Source organism: Protopterus annectens, chromosome 12.part0, assembly GCF_019279795.1.
Source record: "Protopterus annectens isolate FY-2018-M chromosome 12.part0, PAN1.0, whole genome shotgun sequence".
Classification (NCBI taxonomy): domain Eukaryota; kingdom Metazoa; phylum Chordata; order Ceratodontiformes; family Protopteridae; genus Protopterus; species Protopterus annectens.
The window spans coordinates 877,906,229-877,931,537 of NC_056746.1; the positions used below are offsets into that span (position 1 = coordinate 877,906,229).

A 25,309-nucleotide genomic window follows, 5' to 3' on the forward strand; every position below is an offset into this window, starting at 1 on the left:
TCACACAAATAAGAGACAACCAAAGGAACATCCACAGTAAGTGGATCCAGGTTACGGAAGAGACACCAAATAGAAAACCTCTTCCATTTGGATAACTAGAATTTCCTATTAGTAGGTTTCCTGGTCTCTTGCAGGACCCGCAGTGCATCCTCATAAAAAAGTTTTTTTTTGAGGAATCAAAAGTGTATCACCCGCAGTGTCGGTTGAAGCGTGGACAGGTAGGGAATGGATGAGATCCCTTGTCTTGTGATTAGATCCATCTTGTGAGGTAACTTGTGATGACTTCCCTTGGCTAGATGCAGAAGTCGAGGGAACTAGTGCTGTCACGGCCAAAAGGGAGTCCCCAACAAGATTGGCATCTTGAACAGGACTTTTGAAATGAGAGGAAGGGGAGGTAGCGCATAAAGAAAAATCCCCTTCCACGAAAATGAGAGGGTGCCCACCTTCCACACCAGAGGACCTGGGACTCTGGCACAAAACAGAGGAAAGCTGTCTGTTCAGAGGGGGAGGCAAAAAGAACTTGGAGTGCCCCACTGGTGGATAATGTCCAGATACACATCCCTGTGAAGCATTCATTTGTGGGACTCGGTAAAGGACCTGCTCAGAGTGTCTGCCACAAGGTTCTGACAGGAAGAGGAAGGAATATAAACTGCCTGAAGAGTCACTTAATACTTGACAGCAAGATCCCATACCAGAAGTGCCAACTGACAAAGAAAATCATGTTCCTTATTGTTTGTTGCTACACCACGTCATTGTGTTATTGTCTGTGAACATCTTGAGAGGCCTTGGAGAGAAAAGAGGATTGATGTGCTGCTCCTGTTGACAAGGCGACCACTCCCCCTGTCCTTTTAGGGAGCCAGATGTCACCTCCCCTCCCCCATCCCATGTCTGAAGCATCTGTGAACAATTCCTGAGAGGGAAGAGGAGGATGAAGAGGGATCCTTGGATTTAGAGATAACTGCTCAATCCACCAGTGAAGTTCCTGTCCTTGAGACAAGGAAGAAGAAGAACTACAAAGTCTAGAGGATGTGCATGTTGGAGCCACACTGACTTCAGAAACCACTGAAACTTTCTCATGTGAAGTTTGGCCAGAGGGAGCATCAGAATGGTGGATGCCATGAAACCCAGAGCTCTCAAACTCCCTGGTGGTAATAGAAGCCAGAGGAAGAAGAGTTTGAAAGAATGAAATGAGAGTTAAGGCCTTTGGAGTGGGCAGAGATGCAAGCCTTGGCACCGTTTGAATCCTACCACCCAAAAAAACATGATCCTGAGGAGTCAGAGAAGACTTTTTGAAATTTATAGTGAACCCCTGGCTCTGAAGAAGGGAAACAGCAAAATGAAGATTTCGCAAAAGTGTTTCTGGAGAGGATTTCTGAATCAGCATGTCGTCTAAGTAAGGAAAAATTTGGATCTCTCTAAGTCTGCAAAAAGCAATCACGGAAGTGAGGCATTTGCTGAACATCTGTGAGGCAGTAGAAAGTCCAGAGGGCAAAGCAGAAAATTGAAAATACCAGGAAGCAACAGAAAAACACAAAAACTTCCTGAAAAGGGAATGGGTTGGAATATGGAGATAAGCATCCTTGAGATCCATAGACTCCATATAGGCCTGAGGGGCGCAAGAGAAGAAACAGAATCTGAAGGAACAACATCCAAAAGAAAGACATTTTTAGAAAAGTGTTTAGATGAGAAAGGTCTAGAATAGGTCTCTAAGTGCCCTCTTTCCTGGGCACTAGAAACAGTCTAGAGTAGAACACTTTCCCCCTCTGGGACATGGGCACCTCTTAAATAGTACACGGAGTCAAGAGATTTTGAAGAACCATTGGGAAAATTGAGGTTGTTCCTGAGGAGGCTGAGGAATGCCCATAAAAGGAGGATGTTTTTTTCACACCATGAAGTACCCCTGACAAGTCGACAGAACCCAGGAATCCCGAGTGGCCTAAAGCTAAACAGGAAGAGAAAGAAAGGCAAAGAAAAAGAGAAACATTGCTGGGAAGAGATGGAGAGTGATACAACACCTGGTTTGTCTGGAAAGGAAAACTTAGGAGTCCCTGAAAACTGAGAAGCTTTAGCAGGAGGAGCACATTTGCCCCTCTTCCTACCTTTAGTAGAAGGGTAGGATTGCTTATGAAGAAAGGCAGACTTAGCAGGGTAGTTTCTCTGAAATATAAGCACATAAGAAGCAAACGCATGTTTAAGCTCCTATAAAGCCTTACCCTTATACTGATGGGACTTAAAAACCAGCAGCAGTTTCCCCCATACAAAAATTTAGAATCCACAGGAGCATCCATCAACTTAGCTTTAATATCATCAGGTAGAAGTTGAAGCCTAAGCCAGGAATACCTCCTCATCACTGAACCAGAAACAGCAGCCCTAGAAGATGCATCTGCTGCATCATAACTATATTTAGTAGTATGACAAATGACTTGAGAGGACGTCCCTAGCAAGGAAAGAGCACTAATTTTACCCTCTGAGTCTTGAAAATCAGAAATAAGTTGACAGGCCTGAGAAAGAAGAGCCAACATATACCTAAACCTATAGATCTGATAATTAATAGCCTAGGGTAGCAGAGGTGTAAACCTTCTTACCCAACTTTTCCATAGTTCTGCTGTCCTTGTCAGAAGGCAATAACTTAGGCGAAGGAAGCAATTGACATGGCTTATCAGAAGCTACAGACAAGACATAGGGATAAGCAGCAGGACATTTACGTAGGAAAGAACAATCCTCAGGCATCCTATAAAACCTGTCAGGCTTCTTGGGAGCAGGAGGCAGAGAATCAGGAATATGAGAGACATTGGAAAAAGCATCCAGCAAAGCAGCCAAAACAGGAAGAATAGCTGCAGGATTAGGGGTGTCCAGCTGCACCAACTCATAGTAACTCTTATGGATATCAGAGACCTGAGCACAGTCTCACTTAAAAAAGAAAAGAAAAAAATCAGCATCCTAGAGTGTGTGGCCCCAAAGGAAATTTCCTCAAAAGGAACATTTGGACTAAGATTCTTCCTCCTCTGCTGATCCATAGTCTAAAGGAGAAGGAATTTGTGTAGAATAAATCGGGAACTCGTTATCCAAATACAACTCGTACTCAGATGAGTCCTGTTCTCTATGCCTTTTAAGGGGAGTAGAGGACCAAGGAGGAGGAACTGAAACCCCTTGAGGAGGCTTAAGCAGCAAATAGCCCCTGATTGAAGACCTGCCACTCACTTTCTGGATACCTAGGAGCAGAAGAAACATGTTTAATTTTTTCTTCCAACTTTAAGGGAATGTCCCCTTCAAAAGCTGAGAGGGCTCAGACCCAGGACAGTAGTCTAGAACTGTAGTTAGGAACATCTTCCCCACCCAAAAAAACTGAACTCCACAAGGCCCCTCTGAAAAAATCAGCTGTGGTTCCCCCTGAACATCCAAGACTGATGCCTGCAAAACCTCTTCGGATGTGCTGCCAGACTAACTCTCACCGGCCTTCGACACGATTGCAGCAGATAAATCCGACAACACAGCTGGGCGAGCCTCCAGGTTTGTAACTACCTCGGGAGAAACACCTGACAGAGGCTGGACAGTAGAAGATTCCGGTTGTACCTTTTTCCCTAACAGCTGACCCTCAGGGTGGGAAATTTCTTCCATTGTTTAGTGAAAAGCTTAAGATGCTGGTTCTCAAGTTACAAAGAAAGGGAAGAAAGTCTACTGCGAAGGGTTTTTGGAACAAACGCCTGACAGAACAAGACGTATGGTCATGAGAAGCTCCTAGACAAAAAAGACACAATTTCAGCTTCTGGAAGTAATTCTGATCTCATTAAAGATGTTAAGAACAAACATTGCCACATTATTAAAGCAGTTTTATATCCGTCAGCTATCCTAGATAAGCCCTGCGTGATGCTGAATATTGTTTCTAGGATTTCTGATATAGTTTAAAGAAAGCTGTGCAGATGTTTTGGATTATGGTAGATATGTTTAATTCATATTGTGACTTGAGGGTTTTTGATCATTTTGGTGCAGGGGAGTTCAACTTGTTGCTGTGGCCATGAGTTTTCTTTCTTTAGAAAGAGTTTATTGATATTAAGGGTCCACTGTAAGAGCATGTTTTTAAATTTGGCATTCTGTTTCTGGCTGCTGTGGACATAGACCTCTATTTAGGAATTTAGATGGGAATAGTTTTCAGTGATATAAGGAGCAGCTCTCACTATGGAGAACTCATGGCTTGGAAAAAATGTAAAACTTAAATTGTTAGCTAATTGTTGGAACATAGTTTTGGAGAAGTCCCAGAAGATTAATAGTTTTTTTCACCCATTTGATATTGTTCTCTTTGGGAGAATATTACTGTGTGGTGGTGTGATTTAACCAGTGAAGGCGTAACAGTAGGAGTGGAGCTTGCTGGATCAGTGTTGGTGATGACTGGTTCAAGAAGCTTTAAGCCTTTAGTAAGGAGAGGTACTGTCTTTTTTGAGAGTTAGCATTGACAAAGTCCAAGAACTGTCATGCGTATTTGTTGCTTAAAGTGTGCATTTAACAGTTCATAGAAGGATAATTAAAATTGCCCATAAGGAAATGTTAAATTTGATCATTAGGTACTGTAGTGTTAGTAAATTAGTAATGGGACATGGATGGAGTGCTGTAGGTAATGATGTCGTAAGATGATGTGTGTAAAGCTTGCCAGAATATGCAGGATCCCAAGTTCATTATTTTGCATGCAGTTCATGAGATGATTGGGTTGTGAATGTGTTTTTCAAGGTTCTAAAAGCTTCTAGTGCAAGCAGTTTTTTGTTTAGGCTTCTAGTACTGAATAGTGCCACATTTAATATTGGCTTGATAGGACCATGCTAGGTCAGTTGGTTTTGGAGGGCTAGATGGTCTTTGCCAAGTACAGAAGTCCCAAGGAAAAGAGGGGCAGGCAGTCTGTAGTGAAGCAGCTAGGACTAGCCACCATCTCCATCCAAGTTTATAGACATTCACCCCTGTGCACTGACACTAATCACTGAGACAGTTATTAAATGCAGTTATTTTATAATTATGTTGTAACATCTTTCTCAATGATGGCATTATACTGCTCAAGGCTTAGTGCTTACAAGCTTTGGAAACGTGAGTAAAACTCAACCATGTCTCAGTTTGTCATTGAAGGTAGTGAGCATTCTGAAAGATGCCACCATTGAATGCTGACACAATGGCTTGTGAGCCTGAGGTAACTGACTGCCTCTCTTGTGCAGGTTTTGATCAGAATTACCCAAGCTTGACAACAGCATCCCTTAGAATTGCTCCAACTCCCTAGATCCCAGCTTTCCCTCTTTCAGACAAGGAGTTCATATCAATGGATAAGTTAGAGAAGCGTATATATACCTTCCACAATTACCTTATGGGGCCTAAATTAAATTTAGTTTACTATGCCTCTATCTAGTGCACCAGACCATCGAGCAAGTTGCAAGACTGGTCTGTTAAAGATAAACTCTTGTCCCAGCCTTCAGCTGCTTCAGTGATGCCCAGCTTTGTATGTGTTTTTGTGCAATGCTGTTGAAGGTTTAGCCAGAGCTGTGGGATCCAGCTTCATGATGCAGCACATGTGCCTGCAGTCTACAGATTTTACCAAATGCACATTGAACACCTTTGTGAGAACCCCCTTTCACATTCCCATTATATTTGGTCCAGAAGTCAATGCATACAGTGGATATAAAAAGTGTGCACATCTCTGTTAAAATGCCAGGTTTTTGTGATCTAAAAAAACGAGACCACAATAAATCATTTCAAAAATTTTCTCACCTTTAATGTGACCTGTAACCTGTACAGTTCAATTGAAAAAAATCTGCTGGGGGGAAAAATTGTAAAAAATAAAAAATGTACAATACACTGGTTGCATAACTGTGCAACACCCTTAAACTAATACTTTGTTGTGTGTGCACACCCTTAAACTAATACTTTGTTGAAGCACATCTTGAGCATTCAGTCATTTTGGGTACACACCTGCCATTAGTTAAAGACACTGAATAACCCCAAATAAAGTTCAGCTGTCCTGGTAGAATTTTCCTGACATTTACTACTCTGCTACAACAAAAGCCATGGTTTACAGAGAGCTTACAAAGCATCAAAGGGATTTCATTGTTTAAAGATATCAGGCAGGAGAAGGGTACAAAAACATTTCCAATCAAAGGGATCTCATAGTTAAACGGTATAAGTCAGGAGATGGGTACAAAAACATTTCCACAGCATTGGATATACCGTGGAACACAGTGAAGACTCGTCATCAAAAAGTGGAGAAAATATGGGACAACAGTGACGTTGCAAAGAACTGACATCCCTCCAGAATTGATGAAAAGTCTAGACAAAAACTGGTCAGGGAGGCTGCCAAGAGACCTACAGTAACACTGAAGGAGCTGCAGGAATTTCTGGCAAATGCTGGTTGTGTACTATATGTGACAACAATATCCCGTATTCTCCATAAGTCTGGACTATGGGGTAGGGTTGCAAGACGGAAGCCTTTTCTTATACACATAAACATCCAGGCCCAGCTGAAATTTGCAAAACAATACATAGTCTCCCAAAAGCATGTGAGAAAATGTGTTATGGTGTGATGAGACCAAAGTTGAACATTTTGGCCACAATTCCAAAAGGTATGTTTGGTGCAAAAACAACACTTCGCATCACCAAAAGAACACCATCCCCACGGTGAAGGATGGTGATGGCAATATCATGCTTTGGGGTTGCTTTCCTTCAGCTTGAACTGGGGCTTTAGTCAAGGTAGAGGGAATTATGAATGGTTCCAAATACCAGTCACTTTTGGCCCAAAACCTTCAGGCGTCTGCTAGAAAGATGAAGAGGAATTTCACCTTTCAACATAATGACCCGAAGCATACATCCAAACCAACAAAAGAATGGCTTCACCAGAAAAAAAGTTTTGGAATGGCCCACCCAGAGCCCAGACCTAAATCCAATAGACAATCTGTGGTGTGACCCAAAGAGGGATGTGCACAAGAGATGCCCTCGCAATCTGACAAATTTGGAGCACTTTTGCAAGGAAGAGTGGGCAAATATTGCCAAGTCAAGATGTTCCATGCTGACAGACTCCTACCCAAGAAGACTGAATGCTGTAATTAAATCCAAAGGTGCTTCAACAAAGTATTAGTTTAAGGGTGTGCGCACACAAAAGTATTAGTTATGCACACTTATACAACCAGCATATTTTGTTTTTTATTTTTTACCTTACAGATTTGTTTGTTTTTCAATTGAATTGTGTAGGTTATAGGTCACATTAAAGGTGGGAAACGTTTTGAAATTATTGTGGTTTCATTTTTTTATGTCACAAAAACCTGGCACTTCAACAAGGGTGTGCACACTTTTTATATCCACTGTATCTTGAGAAAATGGAGAAAGAAAGCATGATTCTTACTGTTGTGAATGTGAAGCTCTAGCTGCCATCAGGTCTGACACAGCAAAAGAACTAGCAGTACAAGGTAGCTTCCAGAATGGTTGCAAGCCTAAAAGGCAAGGGCTCTTGGTACTTATCAGGGAGCTGCTGTCCACCCACAAGGGGGCAGCAGCAGCAGCCCTGAGGAATTTCTTGACTCATCCTGTTTGAAGGTGGCCAGAAGCCATCTTGCCCTCACCTGTGCCAGTGTATTAAGTCATTTTCTGTCATAGAGAGACTGGTTGCACTTACTGGGCTTTCAATACACCTAATTAGTTTCATAGTTTCATAGTATAGTACTAGGCTATCTGCCCTAGGGCATTTATAAGCCTAGCCAAAGTGTTTGTGGCTTTCGCCACCCCATGTAATGATACAAAAGTGTACAATTTAAATTAAATTTAGTTTACTATGCCCCTATCTAGCAATGACACAGAGATGACCCCCGGGGTAAACCTACGATCACCCATCCATTCGTCCAGATTTTTCTTGAAGAGAGTCAGTGAGGTATCCTGTTCCAGAGTGCGGGAAGCCTCTGGGTTATGGATCTGTCCCTCCAGCATGTCCTATTCATATTTGTGCTGAGGTTTAGATCTTTAGCTCTCGTGGCTCTGATGGATTTGGATTTTTTGAGGTGGAGCATGTCCATTAATTCTGAATTGGACATGGCCTTGTACGTAAGGCACAGATCACCTTTGAGCAGGCGGTATGCTACTGAATAGAGCTGGAGCTTTTTCAGTCTGGCAGCATATGACATATGCTGGAGACCCTTGATCCTCATGGTAAGGTACTTTTGGGGTCTCGGGTCTCTCCAGATGTTGCAGGTGCCGGGTGAGGTCATACCAAATGGGGCATTGTACTCAATCATAGGCCTGATAAGGGAGGAATATAAGGGTACAATGACATCCTTTGATCTGGATGTGAATCCCTTCATGATAAGGTGGGCAAGGTAGAAGGTCTTTCTAACCACTTTGGCGACGTGGGTGTCAAATGGGAGGTCACTGTCAACTTGGGTCCCCAGGTCTCTGATTACTTTTCCGTTAATGGATTACCACCTATGTGGTAATTTGTGGGTACTTTGTTTTTTCCAAAGGGGATGACTGTACATTTTTTGGCATTTAGTTTAAGGCCATGACTCTGGCACCAGTCGTCTGCTTCTGTGAGGCCGTTCTGGAGGATGCATGTGTCAGCTGGTGTGTCGACTATGGCGCCTAGTTTGCAGTCGTCTGCGAACTTTGTCAGCCACAACCCCCCTATGTTTGCCTGCACATCTGAGAAATAAATGCCGAACAAGAGGGGTCCCAAGACAGAGCCCTGTGTGACTCCACTTGTGACTGGCTTAGAGTCTGACACAGCTCCAGCTATTCTGACTTTGTGGGTTCTGTCCTTTAGCCAGGTTTTGGGGCCGAAATGAATGATACGAGGTATAACCTGGTAGGGCTGGGGTGCTCTCAGGAGCCTTGAACCAGGTTTCAGTTACTGCACAGACATCGATGCTCTCCATACTGAGGAGTGCTTCGAGAGCCTGCATCTTGAGATTTAGACTTCTGGCGTTGAGCAGCAGTACCCTTAGTTTTTTTCCTTTTTTGTTTTCTAAGGTGGTGGGTTTGTCTTTTGAGCCTTGCCTAAAAAAGGCACTATGGAGGTGGCAAGAGCCTTAGCCAATATCCGGAAGCCCAGTGGTGACAGGTGCAAGCCGTCCCTTGTGAAGCAGCGTGGCTTGTCCAGCATGTCATCCCAAGCAGACAGACATTGGATCCCCCTAGAATGATACCAGTAACTGAGCCAATTATTAAAGCTGATCATCTTGTCTTTGTATTGTGGCATCATTCTTGGTGAGGGCAAGATGCTGCTCAGGGTCAGGGTCATACTGGCCTGGGCTGTATTGTGGCATCATTCTTGGTGAGGGCAAGATGCTGCTCAGGGTCAGGGTCATACTGGCCTGGGCTTCATAATCAGAGAGCTACTCTGTCTCTTTTCATGTAGTCCAAGGAGGTACGTCTCAGGTCATTCACACCGGCATGGACAATGATGGAGTCATATTTGTACTTGCTTTGGAGTGACCTGAGTGCTTGTGTTATGTGGCGGATCCTAGCTCCCGACAGGCAGCTCACCGTTACCCTCTCTTTGTTCAGCCTGGTAAGCAGGACGTCAGTGTGTCTGACTATAGAGTCACCTATTACTAGTGCATCAGGCATGGAGTTTCGCCTTAAGGGCTGTGATTGTTTGGCACACTGACTTTGTGTACTATGTGTTGCATGTGCAGAGTTTTGAGGTGGTGTTTTCTTGGATGTCTGCTTTGGGAGCCTCTGTTGTTTCGGTAAGTTTTTTTATTAGAGCCTCTGAGTATGTCTTTGTGTTATTATGTGTTTGGTTTGCAGTTGTGGTTGGTTTATGTGAGACTGGGATTGTTGTGTGTGTGGTTACCTTCTCCTCCTGTCTGGTCTTGCTAGTCCTGTGTTGAGAGAGTTCAGCCTCCAGTTTGACTATATAGTTGCATCTCTCACATGTGTTTGTGTTTGTTGGGAGGAGGAGAGGGTTGTCTGTGTACATGAGACAATTGTAACATTGTCTCAGGATTCCCAGATTAACCAGCTGAACTGGAGAGGACGTCAGTAATATACCACTCGACATGCCAGAATAGTATAAGGGGTGATGTGTAACTGGGTCAGAGAGGACTTTGAAGGGAAGTGGGTATTAGCACGGGTTGTAGGTGGATGTAGTGCTTACGTTAGTTTAAGGGTGCTTCACTTAAAAGGAAGGTTTTAGGACGAAGTGCTAGGCTTATGATAAAGTGAATAGACTGATTTTGTTGAAAGTAGAGCTTTCTTAAGGGAAAAATTGAAGTGCAGACTTGGCGGAGCCAGGAATAGTTTAAGCCTGTTTAACCTGCGCTATGCGCACAAACGCGCAAATGCGAATTTTAAACAGGGAACTTTAAAAGAGCTGGAAATGGTCCAAAACGACCAATTACTACAAGCTCTTGTGCTGAGGTCACTCCTTCAGGGACAGATAGGCTGCTCAAGGCTCCCCACTCCCACTGGTGAGCAAAGAAACTTCCTTCTATCCAAGTAAGGCAATGGACAACACAGGAACTACACCACAGTCCAGAATACAGCATAGCCTGTATACTGGTCTAAACTAGTCGAGAAAGGCGGGAAAACAAGGATTTTTTTTTTGTTTTTTAGGTTAGAAAGTACACAGAAATGCAGGAAAAACAGTAATAAATCATTTACACAGGCTAGCTCACTTTAGTGGGTAGCCTCAACAGTTAAATTTAACAACAAACTTTCGACCAAATGTAACTTTAAATGCAGATAATGTACAATGCAAAAAACAGGTAATAAAGCAGTTTAATCTTGTTCAAAGTAAGAAAAGGAAGGTCTCTCGGGTAAAAACAGCAAAAAAATACTTAGATCAGGAAAGTAGTCACTTTTCTCAGTTCTCTGCTCCTAGCACCACTCTGCAGGACCACAAGGAGCTGTTTCTGAGTAGTATTCCACATTAAGATCTAGATTTTAAATGAGTCCAGAAAGTGTCAAGGTAGAAGCTGTCACCCCCCAGATGTTCTTCGTGTTTCACTGTTGCAGTCATCACATTTGGGTTATCCCTGATGGGGTAGCCCTCAGTTGGCCTGAATACCTGGGGCTTAGTATTTCTGCGTCGTTTGCTGTCGCTCCAGGACTGTCAGGTCGTCAGTGGTATAAAATCAGGCTTTCTTGCTGAGGAGCCCAAAGCAGTTCGCATGAGTGCCGGTCGGCCGCTACCAGAGTTTTTTAATTTCCGAATTGAAGTTGAGGTCTTCTAAAGCTAAGTATCCCGTTGGGGATCCTTTTTTCTTGCTCTAACCGATGTTAGAAAAGGTTAACAATTGTCTCACCTGTGGAAAGCAAATACCACACCAAGGCTTTCATTCTTAATGTGTCACTTGTTTAGGCTAGACCACGACGTCCCCCGCTTTCGCTTTTGTACTTTAATGTCAGAACGATACGTCGTCGGGCCCTTACTGTAGCTAGATATTTTCCATTTCAGTCCTCTAATTCCAATATGGCTTCGGTAAGCCATCCGACAACAGATCTTCCGAAAAAAGGTAAGGATAAAGACAGGGACAGACGCACAGGTCCAAAACTGCCGACGATGCTTCCATTAAGCTAGTCATCAGTTCTCCAAACCTCAGTGAGGTGCTTTTGCAGTCCCTGATGCCCGCTTCTGTGGATTTGCAGGCCACTAACGAGACCCTTTTGGAGTCCGGAACGCTGCAAGACTCTTCTTCGACTAAGGATCCCGCTGATGTCTCTACCTTGGATGGGTCTGGAGCCACTGAGCAGGCACTGGCTTCTGAGGAAGTACTTCGCACTACCGATACTCGAAACCGACAGATGACTTCTTTCGCGTCTTCAGTTCTTTTGACAACTACTGAATTTCTAAGGCCCAGGGTATGAACCACACCCAAAAAACTGACTACCCAAGCTCAGGCACCTGCTTCCTTGCCTCAGTCTCAAATGCTTAAAAATGGCAGAAGACCTTATAGTGCTTATCAGGGGAAGCCAGGCTACCCCTTCCAAAAGAAAGAGACTTGTCCCCAGTAGTTTTATCTGAACAGGAGTCCGATGACTCTGATGCATCTGAATACAAAGATATGCAACCCCTCTCTGCTTATGAGGATTCTGATGTAGAGGAGTACATCCTTTCAGCCTCTCCACCGGAGGAGATTTTCTTTGGGGAAACCCTACATAGTTTAAGGGAGCATTTCCAATGGGAATGTCAGGACTATCCTTAGTCAAAAAAGAGACTCTGGGATTTCTTAGATGTTCCACAGCACAGACCACTGGCCATCCCTCCTGTCCTGGATGTTTTGGATGGTGTCTTTATGGAATCCAGTCTGACCCCTGACACCCTCCCTCCTGCTCCCAGGAAACTGGACAGGTACTATAGAGTCCCTGACTGTCACAAATTTCTTTTCAAAAATCTTAACTATGACCCCGAAATCATCTCTCAAGGACCTAAAGGAATCAAAGCAACTTCAGGTAAGAATCCCACCTCTGCTACTCTTGCTGTTGGAGCATTAAATTGTCATTTCCATATTCTGAAATATCAGCAACATACCATGGAACTCCTCAGACAAAAAATATCTTCTTTCCCTGCTTGTGCAGAAAATAGAGTTACAATAGTTAATGCATTCTGTAAGCCAAGTAACTAAGCACATCTTATGTGGTTTGATGCACTAGAAGCATCTTGCAGGGCAGCAGTCACTGGTTCTGTCCTTGGAAGGCATGCTTGGCTTAAGGAACAGCCTTTGCCAGACCATGTCAAATCGAATTATTGGAAGTACCCTTGCACAAAGACAACTTATTTGTCACCAAGGCAGAAGAGGTCTTAAAATAGATGGAAGAAAAAGCTAAATCTATGCAGACCGTTAAAGACTTATTACAGGTCCAGCCACCGAAGTTCAGTAAGCATTCACCCTCCAAGCACTGGTCCTTTCCTGCCCCCTCCAAGTCAGCTCAGCCCAGACCCAGGGGAAGCAGGCCCCCCAGACAACAGCCCCAGGGAATGCAGAGATCTAAGCAATGGAGTTCCTCCTCTTCAAAACCAGGGAGTGCAAAGCCACCCCCATATGGTAAGAACTCCTAATGACTTCACACTTCCACCCCCTCCCTCTGCCCACCTGCTCTTGCCCCTAAGAGGAAAACTCTCCTTCCACACAAGCAACTGGGCCACCATTACCAATGACTGCTGGGTCCTCAACATAGTGTCCCAGGGATACAGATTTTATTTCCAAACTCTGCCAACCCCAAAAGGGTTCCCAAATCTTCTCCCAAACCAGTGGACAGAGGCCAAAAAGCAAATCCTTTCCCTGCTCTCTATGAGGGCAAAATAGTATGTTCCTGCAGAATAGATAGGCCAAGGTTTCTACTCTAGACTCTTCCTGGTACCCAGAAAAGAGGGCACATGGCGCCCCATCCTCGATCTATCCGTTCTAAGCACCTTTCTGGTGATACCAAAATTCAAAATGCTCACCCTGTACCAGCTTCTACATATGCTTTCCAAGGATGCTTGGTTAGCCACCCTATACCTAAAAGAGGCCTACCTACACATCCTAATCAGGGAATCATGCAGGTAATATCTACGTTTCAGGGCAGGATCACTGTACTTTCAATTCTCTGCACTTCCCTTTGGCTTATCCACTGCTCCCAGAGTTTTCACAAAATGTCTGGCTCCCATCATTGCTTTTTGCAGACAAAGAAATATTCAAATTTACCCATACTTAGACGACTGCCTGATTCAGGCAGCCAGTCAGGCAAAGCTGCTAAAGCACTTGACCTTTGTAAAGGACCCACTGACCTTCCTGGGGTTATACTATCAATGAAAGGAAATCCAAACTAGTACCCACACACAAAAATATTTTTCTGGGAGCAGGCCTGGACACAGCATCCCAGATGGCATTCCTTACAGTAGAAATACAATCCTACCTGACAGCCTACTTCTCTCAACAAGCCATCAGGACCCAGTTATCCGCAAGGAAAATCTTGCAAACTCTAGGGTTCATGGCTTCTTGCATTCTACTCATTCCATATGCCAGACTGCATATGAGGAAACTGCAATGGTACCTGAAAAGTTTTTGGTGTTAGCACTCTCAAGATCTGGAAACTCTTATACCAATGATACCTTGTCTAAGGAAAGATGTTCTTTAGTGGGCAGTAGCATGCAACCACAACAAGGGACTTCCCTTCTCACAACGCCACGCCGCCCAGACCATCACCACAGATGCATCAGACTATGCCTGGGGTGCACACGTGGACAGCAGGTGCATTCATGGCCAATGGAGCCCAAATCAAATACATCTGCACATCAACCAAAAAGAGATGTTAGCTGTTCAGCACACCCTAATAGCTTTCAGACCCCTTCTCTCCCCGGGTTCTCTACTGATCAAGATGGAGAACACCACTGTGATGTGGTATATCAACAAGTAGGGAAGGACTCGCTCTTATCCTCTGTGCAGGCTCGTCATGACCCTTTGGCACACGGCCTCAGCCATGCAGCTACACCTGTTAGCACAATTCCTGCCAGGCTCTCTAAACTCTCTGGCAGACAACTTAAGCAGAAACCTGCTAGACCCAAGACCCTTAACCCAGAAATTGGGCACCCTGAAGGTCGACCTCTTTGCCTCCCACTCCAATCATCAGCTCAGCAAATTCTGCACCAGGGAACCTCACAGCAAGGCGTGGAAAGTAGATGCTCTATCCTTCCAGTGGGTGAACCTCTCAGTCTATGCATTTTCCCCTCTACCACTCATTTCAAGGGTACTGCTCAAAATAAGGGAGGAAAAACCAAGGACAATCCTGATTGCCTCAGACTGGCCATGCTACGCAGCCTGCCACCATGGCACCTACCTCAGATCCCAACACTCCTGCCCCAGAGGAATGGAGATTTTATGTATCCCCAGTTGCAGACCCTCAATCTGGCAGCCTGGCTTATTCCTTGGCCTCTACTCAAGCTGCCAGTCTAAGCAAACAAGTTCTAGATGTTATACATGAGGCCAGACGCCCCAGCACTAGAAAGTCGTATGCTGACAAGTGGAAAAGGTTTTGCTCGTGGATCCAGGCTAAGGGAGCCGTAACAGCACAGCCCTCCCTTCCTCTCATCCTGGATTACCTACCTGACAGACCTACTGCACAGAGGTCTATCCTTCTCTTCCATTAAAATTCATGCCTCTGCCATCACTGCTTATTTTAGCACAGAGCCACCTCTTTTTTCACACCCTCTCATCAGACATTTCCTATGAGGGGCTAACAACTTGAGGCCACCCAGAAGAGCTCCTACCCCAGCTTGGGACCTAAACTTTGTGTTGGAAAAGCTCACCCTGCCCCCCTTTGAACCTGCAGCTTCAGCAGAGTTAAAATTTCTCTCTTGGACGACAGCCTTGCTTCTGGCCAGCTTCAGCTAGAAGAGTATCAGAGCTACAAGCACTTAATGACTGTAGAGCCCTTCATCATTTTTCATGCTGACAGGGTCTCCCTCAGGGCTAATGCATCCTTCATGCCACAAGTGGTGTCCAGTGTGGCTCTCAACCAATCCATTCATTTGCCCACCTTTTTCCCTAACTCACAAAAGAAGGGGGAAAGGATTCTGCACTCTCTAGATGTGCACAGACAGCTCAGATTCTACCTAGACAGGATTAAATCTTTTAGAAACCTCATCAGTTACTAGTCAGCTTTGCTGCAGGAGCAGAGGGCTAGGCCATATCCAAACAATTTCCAAATAGATAGCACACTTCTTCATTTCTGCTACAAACAGCACGGGAAACCTCCTCCTAAGGGGGTCAGGACACATTCTACCAGTGCAACCTCCACTTCTGCAGCTTTCTTCAGAGGGGTCCCCACCAGGGACATCCTGGAGGCTGCAACATGGACATCTGTTCATACCTTCACCAAGCATTACCACCTGCCTATCTTCTCCAAATCCAGGACAAGCTTTGCCACCGCAGTCTTGCAGGGCATCCTAGCCAGCCCCCAGTCTTCTTGACCTCCTCCACCCTTTTCTTTAGCTTTGGGAATCAACCCAAATGTGATGACTACAACAGTGAAACACGAAGAACATAGTACAGTTGTGTACACTTACCATAAATGTAGATGTTCGAGTGTATTCACTGTTGCAGTTCTGGTTTCCCTCCCTCCAACCCCCTTGTTCTCTCTCTCTCTCTAATTACAAGGAATTTTTGGTATTTACTTTCTACTGGTGGTGTTCTTCCACCATAACCTAGCTCCCTATTGGGGACTCCTGACAGGGCAAGAAAAACTGATGTAATGGGCATCAGCTGCCTGATTTTATACCACTGACGACCTGACGTCAGTCCTGGAGCGACAACAACCGACGCAGAAATACTATGCCTCTGGTATTTGGGCCAACTGAGGACTACCCTGGCAGGGATAATCCAGATGTGATGACTGCAACAGTGAATACACTCAGAACATCTACATTTATGGTAAGTGTACACAACTGTACTTTTTGCCTCTTTCCCCTGAGCCCCCCCCCAATGCATATATGTTGTAATAGTTCACCAGAAGTTTCATGGAACTAGGATTGTTGCATTTTACATAGCTTCTAGTTCTATCTACAGTTTAGGAAAGGGTAGCTGTTATCAAAATACTCCACCTTTTTAGTATTAGTGTGAATCTTGCAAAATGACAGATGACCCTCCACCCCATCCCAACTGTTCATTCATCAACTGTAGGAGGGGTACAGTTCTTTGCAGGGGGCACCTGGCAGTTGAGAGAATACAGTCCTTGCAATTCAGTATCTCCTTTATTTTGGATTAACATAGAATCTGATTTCTTCTTTGTCTGACAATATTAGATGTTATGTGATCCTATCTCGCCTACATTCTGACTGATGGGTTTGGAGCCGATCCCTCGGCTCCGACTCGGCACGCTTATGCCAAAGAGCGAAGTCTCTTATTGGCTGAGCTTACTATATCCCAGGATGCACCACTACCAGTCCCCCAGATCTCGTTTGCAGCTAACCTGCGAGGCGTGGTCTCGAGCTAGCTGAGCTGAGTAGTAATTTTACTAACTTTTTCTGTCAGTTTTTGCTGTTTTTGTCTTAAAAGCTGTTTTAACGGCTATCTTCTCATTGAGTGTGTTTGGATTTGTTGAAGACTTGTTGTGTGATTGGGTTGAGTTTGGTTTAGGCCCCCCTTCATCTAGGGCCTTCCCGGTCAGTCAACCCTCCTAAAACCTTATAGGGTTTCAAAGTTCCCTGTCATTTCGCTTTTAGCGATAACTGTAAGCCTATATTTAGGTGGTGTCAATCAGTAAGTCAGTAATTGTATTTTTCCTGTCAAAGATTACTGAAATTGTCTTACCATAATGTCTCAGAATCCTAGGCCTTCGGGCTTTAAAAAATGTACAAAATGTAGTTTCAAAATGTCCATCACAGACGATCACTCACTCTGTGTGTATTGTTTGGGTGCAAAACACTTACAGGAGTCATGCAGCGTATGTCACGCTTTTTCCTCAAGGGTCCTCCAGGAGAGGAAAAATAAATTGATTCTTAAGGGGTTAATTAAACCTTCTTTTGAAGAAGCCTTGGCATCCTCTCCTTCTCCGGCTAAAAAGAAAAGGGCGTCGGTTCCGACCAGTCCGTCGGATCCGACCGCCAACAGACAAAGGCAGGCCTCTCCTTCGGCTCCAAGGACTTTGGAGCCGAGGTCGGAACGGTCTGCCTCGATGCCACCAGTATCGACTCCTCTGGCTTCGGAGCCGATGGCTGGGGCATCGAGGCGGGTCACCGTCGGCTCCACTGGTCTCGGAGCCGACAAGGTCGCCCGCTCAGACACTTCCTCCTCGGCGCTGAAGTCCACCTCGGCACCGATGGAATCTGGTGTGTGTATTCCTTCGGCGCCGATAGTCATCGAGTCACCTCGGAGCCAGTCCCCTAGTCCTTTGGGGCCGTTGGAGAGGCCGTCTCGAACCCGTTCTGTTTCCTCTCGGTCTTCGAGGATGTCAGATTCTGATATAGACAGGGTGCTCCAAAGACTGTTCCAGTCCCCAGTCTTTCAAAAATTTGTTTCGGTTCCGACCCAGTTGGCTTGAGCCGATGACCCTGGCCCACCCATTGCCATTCCTCCTCCGACTGCTTGGCTCCGGAGCAGGTGCTGTTGGAGCCGGTGGAGATCTTAGGGTCGGCTCCGACCCTTACTCCAACCCGGCCTTGGTCCGAGTTTGGTACGGACTTCTTCGGCTGGACCCGGGGTGATGTTTGGGACCTATGCTTTCGGTTCCGAGCCTCCCCTCGGTGCTTGACTGCGGGACTTCCGTCGGCTATCATGGCTCGGGGACCGGACACTCCCAGGATTCTGGGGTCCGGCTTTCAGAGCCATGAGGAGTGCCTGGCCAAGTCCTCTTGACCATCTCTCCGGCTTTACCGGCACCTTCCTGGGCGTGGAGACTGGGTCTTTGGCAGTTCCCCTGTCCGTAGTCAGCGGAGCCCTGGGCCTGAGGTTACCCCATTGGGGTTCCCCTCCTCCTGAGGGTTCTTCGGAGTTGTCTTGGAGGAACCCCAAGGAAGAGATCGTGCAAGAGGAAGCACGTGGACTCCCCGAGTCTATTACATCGGACACTGATCTTGATGATGCAGAGGTCCCAGTCGTCCTCGGATGATGTCTCATTTGCAGACATCTTAGAGATCCTCAAACAACGAGGCGGCTGGATATCCAAACCCCCTCTGCTGATGAGTCAGTGCTCCTCAAGGCCTTTGGGGCTCAGCCCTCCGCCTCCTGGGTGTCTCTGCCCTTCGACGAGCTTCTGGATTTGGTTTGTCGAAGGGGAACATCCAGATACCGTGGAACCAGTCCCTTCGTCCAAATAAATTTTTGTCTGCTCCCCGAAGGAGTTCCTCACTAAAGGCGTGGCTGTAGATGCCATGGTGGTGGCATCTGCTACACAACAGGGCGTGGCAGAGGCTTCAACATCCGTCCATCCTCTAATAAGGAGTCTAGGAGTATGGACAGGTACGGAAGCGCACCCTGACTTCAGCGGCCTTTACTTTAAGGTCTCTGAATTATTTGGCACATTTTACCAGGCTTCAGAGGGATCTGGTCAAGGAGTTGTCAGATTCCTCTCGGTAACCTACCTGACCAGCTAGCCCAGTCGGTTAGCTCTCAGTTGGCTATCCTTACGTCAATTTCTAACTCGTCCATGAGGCTCATTTCCTATGCGGCCGAAGGGGCGGGTAAGCGGCAGGCACAGGCGTGGCTCACGGAGACAAGCCTGGCTCGCTTGTGTCAGTTGGAGGCCTTCAAGTCTTCGCCGACGCTCCCTTTGATGGGTCCTCCTTGTTTGGACCCTAGGTTAAAGACACCCTTACCGCTGTGAGCAAGAGGGAAAAACTTTATCTGCCGTAGGTGCCGTTATTCCACTCCCTTCGGCCTTACCCCAAGGCTAAAGGAGGGAAAATGTGGTTCCAAATCTCGTAAGTTTTTCTCCCAACAGCAGGAAGATTCCCTTCCAGAGGCAGAGGCGGGAAATTTTTCAGGGAGCGCCGTCCCAGAGGCGGCAGAGGGCCCGCAATTCTGGAGACCGAGTCCTTTCGTGGCTCTTCAGCCTCCCACACCATGAGGATTGCCCGGCTGTGCTGCTCGGAGCCAGTCGGGTGTCGCTTTGCCAAGCACCTAAAAGCCTGGGAGTCAATCACTCAGGACAGATGGGTGCTTGGATCATTGCCGGAGGTTACACCATCCCATTCACATACTCCCCACCGTCCAAAAAATCCCGGACCCACCACCCAGTCAAAGGGAAATGGCAGCCGCAGAAGCTTTAAAGCTGCTAGAAAAGGAGTCATCCAACCGGTCCCCACAGACCAGATCGGATCAGGAAATTACTCCAGGTTCTTTTTAGTGCCAAAAGACAGGGGACCTGAGACCAATATTGGATCTCAGCAGACTGAACCAATCCGTCCACGAAATCCAAATTCGAATGGTCACGTTACAATCCATTCTCCCATTGTTGGAGAAGGATGTTTGGATGTGCTCCATAGACCTCAAGGACGCCTATTATCACATACCGATACATCAGGCGTCCAGGAGGTATCTGCGCTTCAGCCTGGGAGTCAGTCATTACCAATTTTGCTCTGCCCTTTGGTCTCACCACAGCCCCCAGGGTGTTCACCAAGTGTTTGGCAGTAGTGACGGCTCACCTGAGAAGTCTTGGATTCCAAGTGTTTCCCTATCTGGACGACTGGCTCCTGACTGCCACCACCAGGCATCTACTAATGGACAACCTCAAAGCCACCATCTCCTGGGTGCTACCCTGGGGATTACATTCAATTGGTCAAAGTCTGTCTTGCTGCCCTCTCAGCATAAGGTTCATAGGAGCAGAGATAGACTCAAGATTGATGCGTCTTTCTTCCTGCGAAAGGATCCAAACTTTACAGGGCCAAGTTCAAGCTCTGATCTCGAGATCCAAAGCCCCAGCCAGGATGGTTCTACAAGTTTTAGGCTCAATGTCTGCCACGGTTCTTTTAGTTCCTCTGGCAAGATTGCACATGAGGATTCTTCAGTGGCTATTGTCAACTCAATGGTCCTTTCAGGATCTTCCCTCAATCATCACATCATGATTACGGAAATATGCAAACGGGACCGTCACTGGTGGCTTCAGACATCCAATCTGAATCAAGGAAGCCCCCTTGTTATTCCCTCTCCAGTGGTTACCCTGACGACAGATGCCTCCCAGATAGGGTGGGGGGGGGCATTGTCTGGGCAGGCTAGTTCAGGGCTCCTGGCTTCCAGACGAAGCTCTTCTCCACATCAACGTGTTGGAGATGAGGGCTGTACTTCTATCCCTACAGGCCTTACACAAGTTTCTTCCTCAGGGCATCATCGCCATCCACACAGACAACATGTCGGTGGTCTGGTATCTGAACAAACAAGGAGGGACCAGATCTTACCCCCTTTGCAGAGAGGCCATGAGAGTGTGGGAATGGGCTGTAGCTACCAACCGCTTCTTGGTAGCGACCCACATTCTGGGAAGATCAAATATATTGGCAGACAAATTGAGCAGGACAATTCTCTCTCCTCACGAGTGGTCTCTAAACCAAACAGTAGCAGCTCAGGTTTTCAGTTGATGGGGGCCGTGCTGCACCTATTTGCAACTCCACTAAACACCAAGTGCCAAAGGTTCTTCTCCTTGATCCCACATCAGGGAGTACCAGCTATGGATGCTCTAGCACAACCTTGGCCAACAGGGCTACTTTATGCCTTTCCTCCGATTCCACTTCTCTCCAAAGTCATTCAAAAGCTTCTCAATTGGGGTCCAATGATACTGATTGCCCCATACTGGCCTCGTCAGGTATGGTTTCCTTACCAGAAGAAGCATGCGGTGGACGATCCGTGGACTTTAGACCTAATTCCGGACCTGCTAATTCATCAGTCGGGACATCAGCATCAGTCCCTTCGATCTTTGAAATTGACAGCTTGGCTCCTCCACTTCCGACTTTAGTCAGAAGTCACACACTAGACCCGGAAGTTGTTCACATTTTATCTTTGGCCCACAAACCCACCACTAACAAATTGTACCTCAGTAAGTGGAAGAGGTTTGCTATCTGGGCTCAACTCAAGGGCTTAGACCCTATCACTGCTCCTATCCCAGAGGTTTTGAAATTCTTAACATCCCTGTTTAATCAAGGATCTTCTGTCTCTACTATTAAAGTCCAACTAGCGGCTATCTCTAAATTCCACGAATCCATGGATCCTCCATTGATGAGCAGCAGACTATGCAAAACTTTCATTAAAGGTGCGGGCCTGTTAAGACCCCCAATTTTCATCCTGCCTCCATTGGGATCTTGATTTGGTGCTTCGCATTAACATCTTCCCCTTTCGAACCGGCTGCTACATGTGAGTTAAAATATCTGTCTTGGAAAACTGCCTTCTTAGTTGCAATTACTTCTGCAAGAAGAGTTTCAGAGCTTCAAGCCCTGTCTATTAAGCCACCGTACTTGATTTTCCACAAGGATAGAGTATCACTTAGGCCTAATCCATCCTTTGTCCCAAAGGTCTGTTCTAGTTTGTCTCCAACAATCTCTAGAGCTACCAGTTTTCTTCCCAAAATTCTCCAATGAAGCAGAATACACTCTCCATAAATTGGATGTTCACAGGCAATTACGCTTCTATTTAGACAGGACTCAGCAACTTCGTAAGTCAGACCAGTTGTTTGTGTCCTTCTCAGATAATAAATTGGGTCAAACCATCACAAAAGCTACTATCTCCAAATGGATCAGAGATTGCATAACTCAGGCTTATTCTTCTTGAATAAGCAACTTACAACATCTATCAAAGCTCATTCTACCAGAGCTATGGCTACTTCTATAGCTTTTCATTCCAAGCTCGCTATATCGGAGATTTGTGCTGCGGCTACTTGGTCCAATCCGCACACTTTCATTTCCCACTACAAATTGGATGTGGCATCTAAAGGACGAGCATCATTTGGTTCCACGGTACTCAGGAGTGTTTTCCAGTGAGCCACCCAGGATTCAGGTGCTAGGACGCTGTCCCATCAGTCAGAATGTAGGCGAGATAGGATCACATAACATCTTTTAGTTATGTACTCACCATAACTTCAGATGTTTGGGATCCATCTCACATTCCTAAACCCACCCTCCTTCCCCCTGCCTTGGAGATCAGAAGAGATTGATCGGTTTTGAGTTCTACTGTTTATCTTGTTTCATCTGACGATGTTATATAAGCAGGGCGTGCATGTGTGCATGTATGCGGACAAACTAGATCTGGGGGACTGGTAGTGGTGCATCCTGGGATATAGTAAGCTCAGCCAATAAGAGACTTCGCTCTTTGGCATAAGCGTGCCGAGTCGGAGCCGAGGGATCGGCTCCGAACCCATCAGTCAGAATGTAGGCGAGATGGATCCCAAACATCTGAAGTTATGGTGAGTACATAACTAAAAGATTTCATACCAGGGGGTACACACCACTAGACTGCATGTAGAAGTGTGCAATGGACTTTTTAATAGTCCAGTGATCAGAGATATCAAGGCCCAGGCTGCACCAGGTTCAACTCTCCAGAGCATGTAGAGAGCACCTTCCATAGTCAGTAGACCTTCCAGACTTTATCAGAGGCAGCCCCACTTCCGTGGTAGTAGTCAGCATAGATGGATCTAGAAGGGGGGGGGGGGTAATTACAGTGGGAAGACTGGTCTGGGTTTCTGCACTTCTTCCAGTTCTTCCCTGTTTGTCATTATATTAGCAATGGGGGCAATAATCCTTCTCTTTCAAGCACTTTGGGACTCCCTTCTCCAAGGTTTCATTGTTGTTCAGTCAAGCAGCATGTATGTTTAGTACATCAAGAAACCAGGAAAGCATGGAGATAGGAATAAGCTTGCGAGAATTGTTGTGGAAAAGTCAGTTTTGTAGCATACAAGCTCTGTCATTGCCTACTGATAGTGGTCCCATCATCTCACAGTGGCTCAGAAGCTGTTCTTGAAGTCAGGCAAGCTATACTGTGCAATGTCTGTGCTTCCGTCAACAACACCAAATAGGATAGCAGTTACTTCTGTCCTCTAAGAAGATCTCTTAGTGATGCTGTGGGCCCCTGTACAGCTCTGCAATATTTCCCCATTTCTTCTGATGCTGTTCACCCAGAAAGCCAAGCTACACATGGCCAGTCATGCCCAGAACATATTTGATTTCCACTCCTAAACCATCTGTTAGAGAAGTTCTTGAGATTACATCCATTCAAGATGCACTAACTTATTCCTTAAGCAAGCAGTGCCCCGGATATTCACTCCCTGAGACAGTATTGATTTTTAGTTCCACTGGTCACTGTGAATCCCTCTTATTCCTATTGAGTGGTTCTGATTGTTCCTTCCTTCCAGAATCCAGACAGTTGCAAGACATATAAAGACTAGTGAACCTGCACATGTAATAGACAAGGAGTTAGAGCCTTTCTCAACCTCTTTTTCTCTCCATACTAGGCTTAATGTCTTGGGGTTTTGTTTCCAGAATAAGTCGTACTACTTTTAAAATGCAGAAAGCAGCCATTTCTATTTTTGGATTGAGTCATTTTTCTATTAATGCATAACTTGCAGTTAATTCTATTTTCTATGAGGGTTTCAACTGCTGTTTGATGTCATTAAATGTTTGTGAAGTGTTGATGTTGAGCACATTATTACTTACCTCTTCTCTTTGGGATCCTGTGCTACCCTAGGACTTGCATTTTGTGTTGGCAGAGATGGAACTTATCCCCACCCCTTTTGAACCCACAACTTCAGCTGAATTGAAATACCTTTCTCAGAAAGCATTCTTCATGACTGTCTCTTCTTCCAGGAAGAATGCTTTCTGAGAAAGGTATTTCAGAAAGCATTCTTCATGACTATCACTTCCAGGAAGATTTCTGGGGTGTGCACCTTATTAGTTGATATTTCTTATTTGGTACTTCATAGTGACATGATCACACAGTACAGTAATTCCATCTTTATGCCAGAAGTCATTGTTCAGTTTTTCCCACAGTATTTTTGTCAGGGAGAGTAGTTCTTCCATTGAACTGATGTGCAACATCATTTGAGGGTTTATGTAGAGAGGACAAAGGCCGTCATTGAAGATGGCCATTTGTCTCCTTTTCATGAGAAAGCCTTTTAAGAAAGTCCAAAATATTACCTTAGCAGGATGGATATCTTGACTGTTTTCAGTTCTTTAATTAACAAACTTATTTATTGTTTCATTTATTTCAATTTGTTGAGTGGCTTGGAACACTATTTGTGATGCGCTATTTGATTTGGTGCATCAAGCTCATTCAGCTAAAGCAGTTACTGCATCCACAGCCTTTTTCAGATGCACATCATAGGGTGACGTATACAGCAGATGCTTTGTCTACTTTCAGCAACTTTGCAAGTCAGCATAAGCTGGCTGTAGTCTCCAGGTTATGTGGTATGCTTCCATATGGAAGCTCACCCAGAATGATTTGCTTGGGTCTTCATCTTGCTGTTACAGAAGATGGCCCTTCTCTTACTGGGATATGGAAGTTACTATAGCAGTAGATCTGAATGAGTTGGTTTGTCCTCTATAATAAACCCATATATTTTTCCCACCTCTGGCATAGTTTGTCTCAAGTCCATCTTTTTTTTAAATTTAAGATATCTTCATGGGTCCTAGTACATATCCAGAGAGCCTTAGCACTGAAGTATGTTTTGGAGTGGAGAATGATACTTAGCAGACTAGAAAAAGTTTTACTTGCTGAGCACTTCTGACTATTTTGCCAACTTTAGTCCTACTGTCTTAGGTTCATAGGTGTTTACTAGGTTAACGACCATAAGGGCCCTTTTAAGCCTAGCCATGCATCCAAAATCTCTGACAAGTTCTGATACCCCTTTATTAGTGTAAACAGGGTTTGGGAGATGAACCATTTACAGGTTACCTGTGTCC

The 25,309-nt window shown here is 45.4% G+C and overlaps 1 protein-coding gene across 1 annotated transcript in view; it reads left to right on the forward strand.

Moving 5' to 3' along the window:
• LOC122816223 (meiosis-specific coiled-coil domain-containing protein MEIOC-like) overlaps nucleotides 1-25,309 on the forward strand; it is a 465,493-nt gene that overhangs the window by 255,908 nt on the left and 184,276 nt on the right. The gene's annotated exons all lie outside the window — the stretch shown is intronic.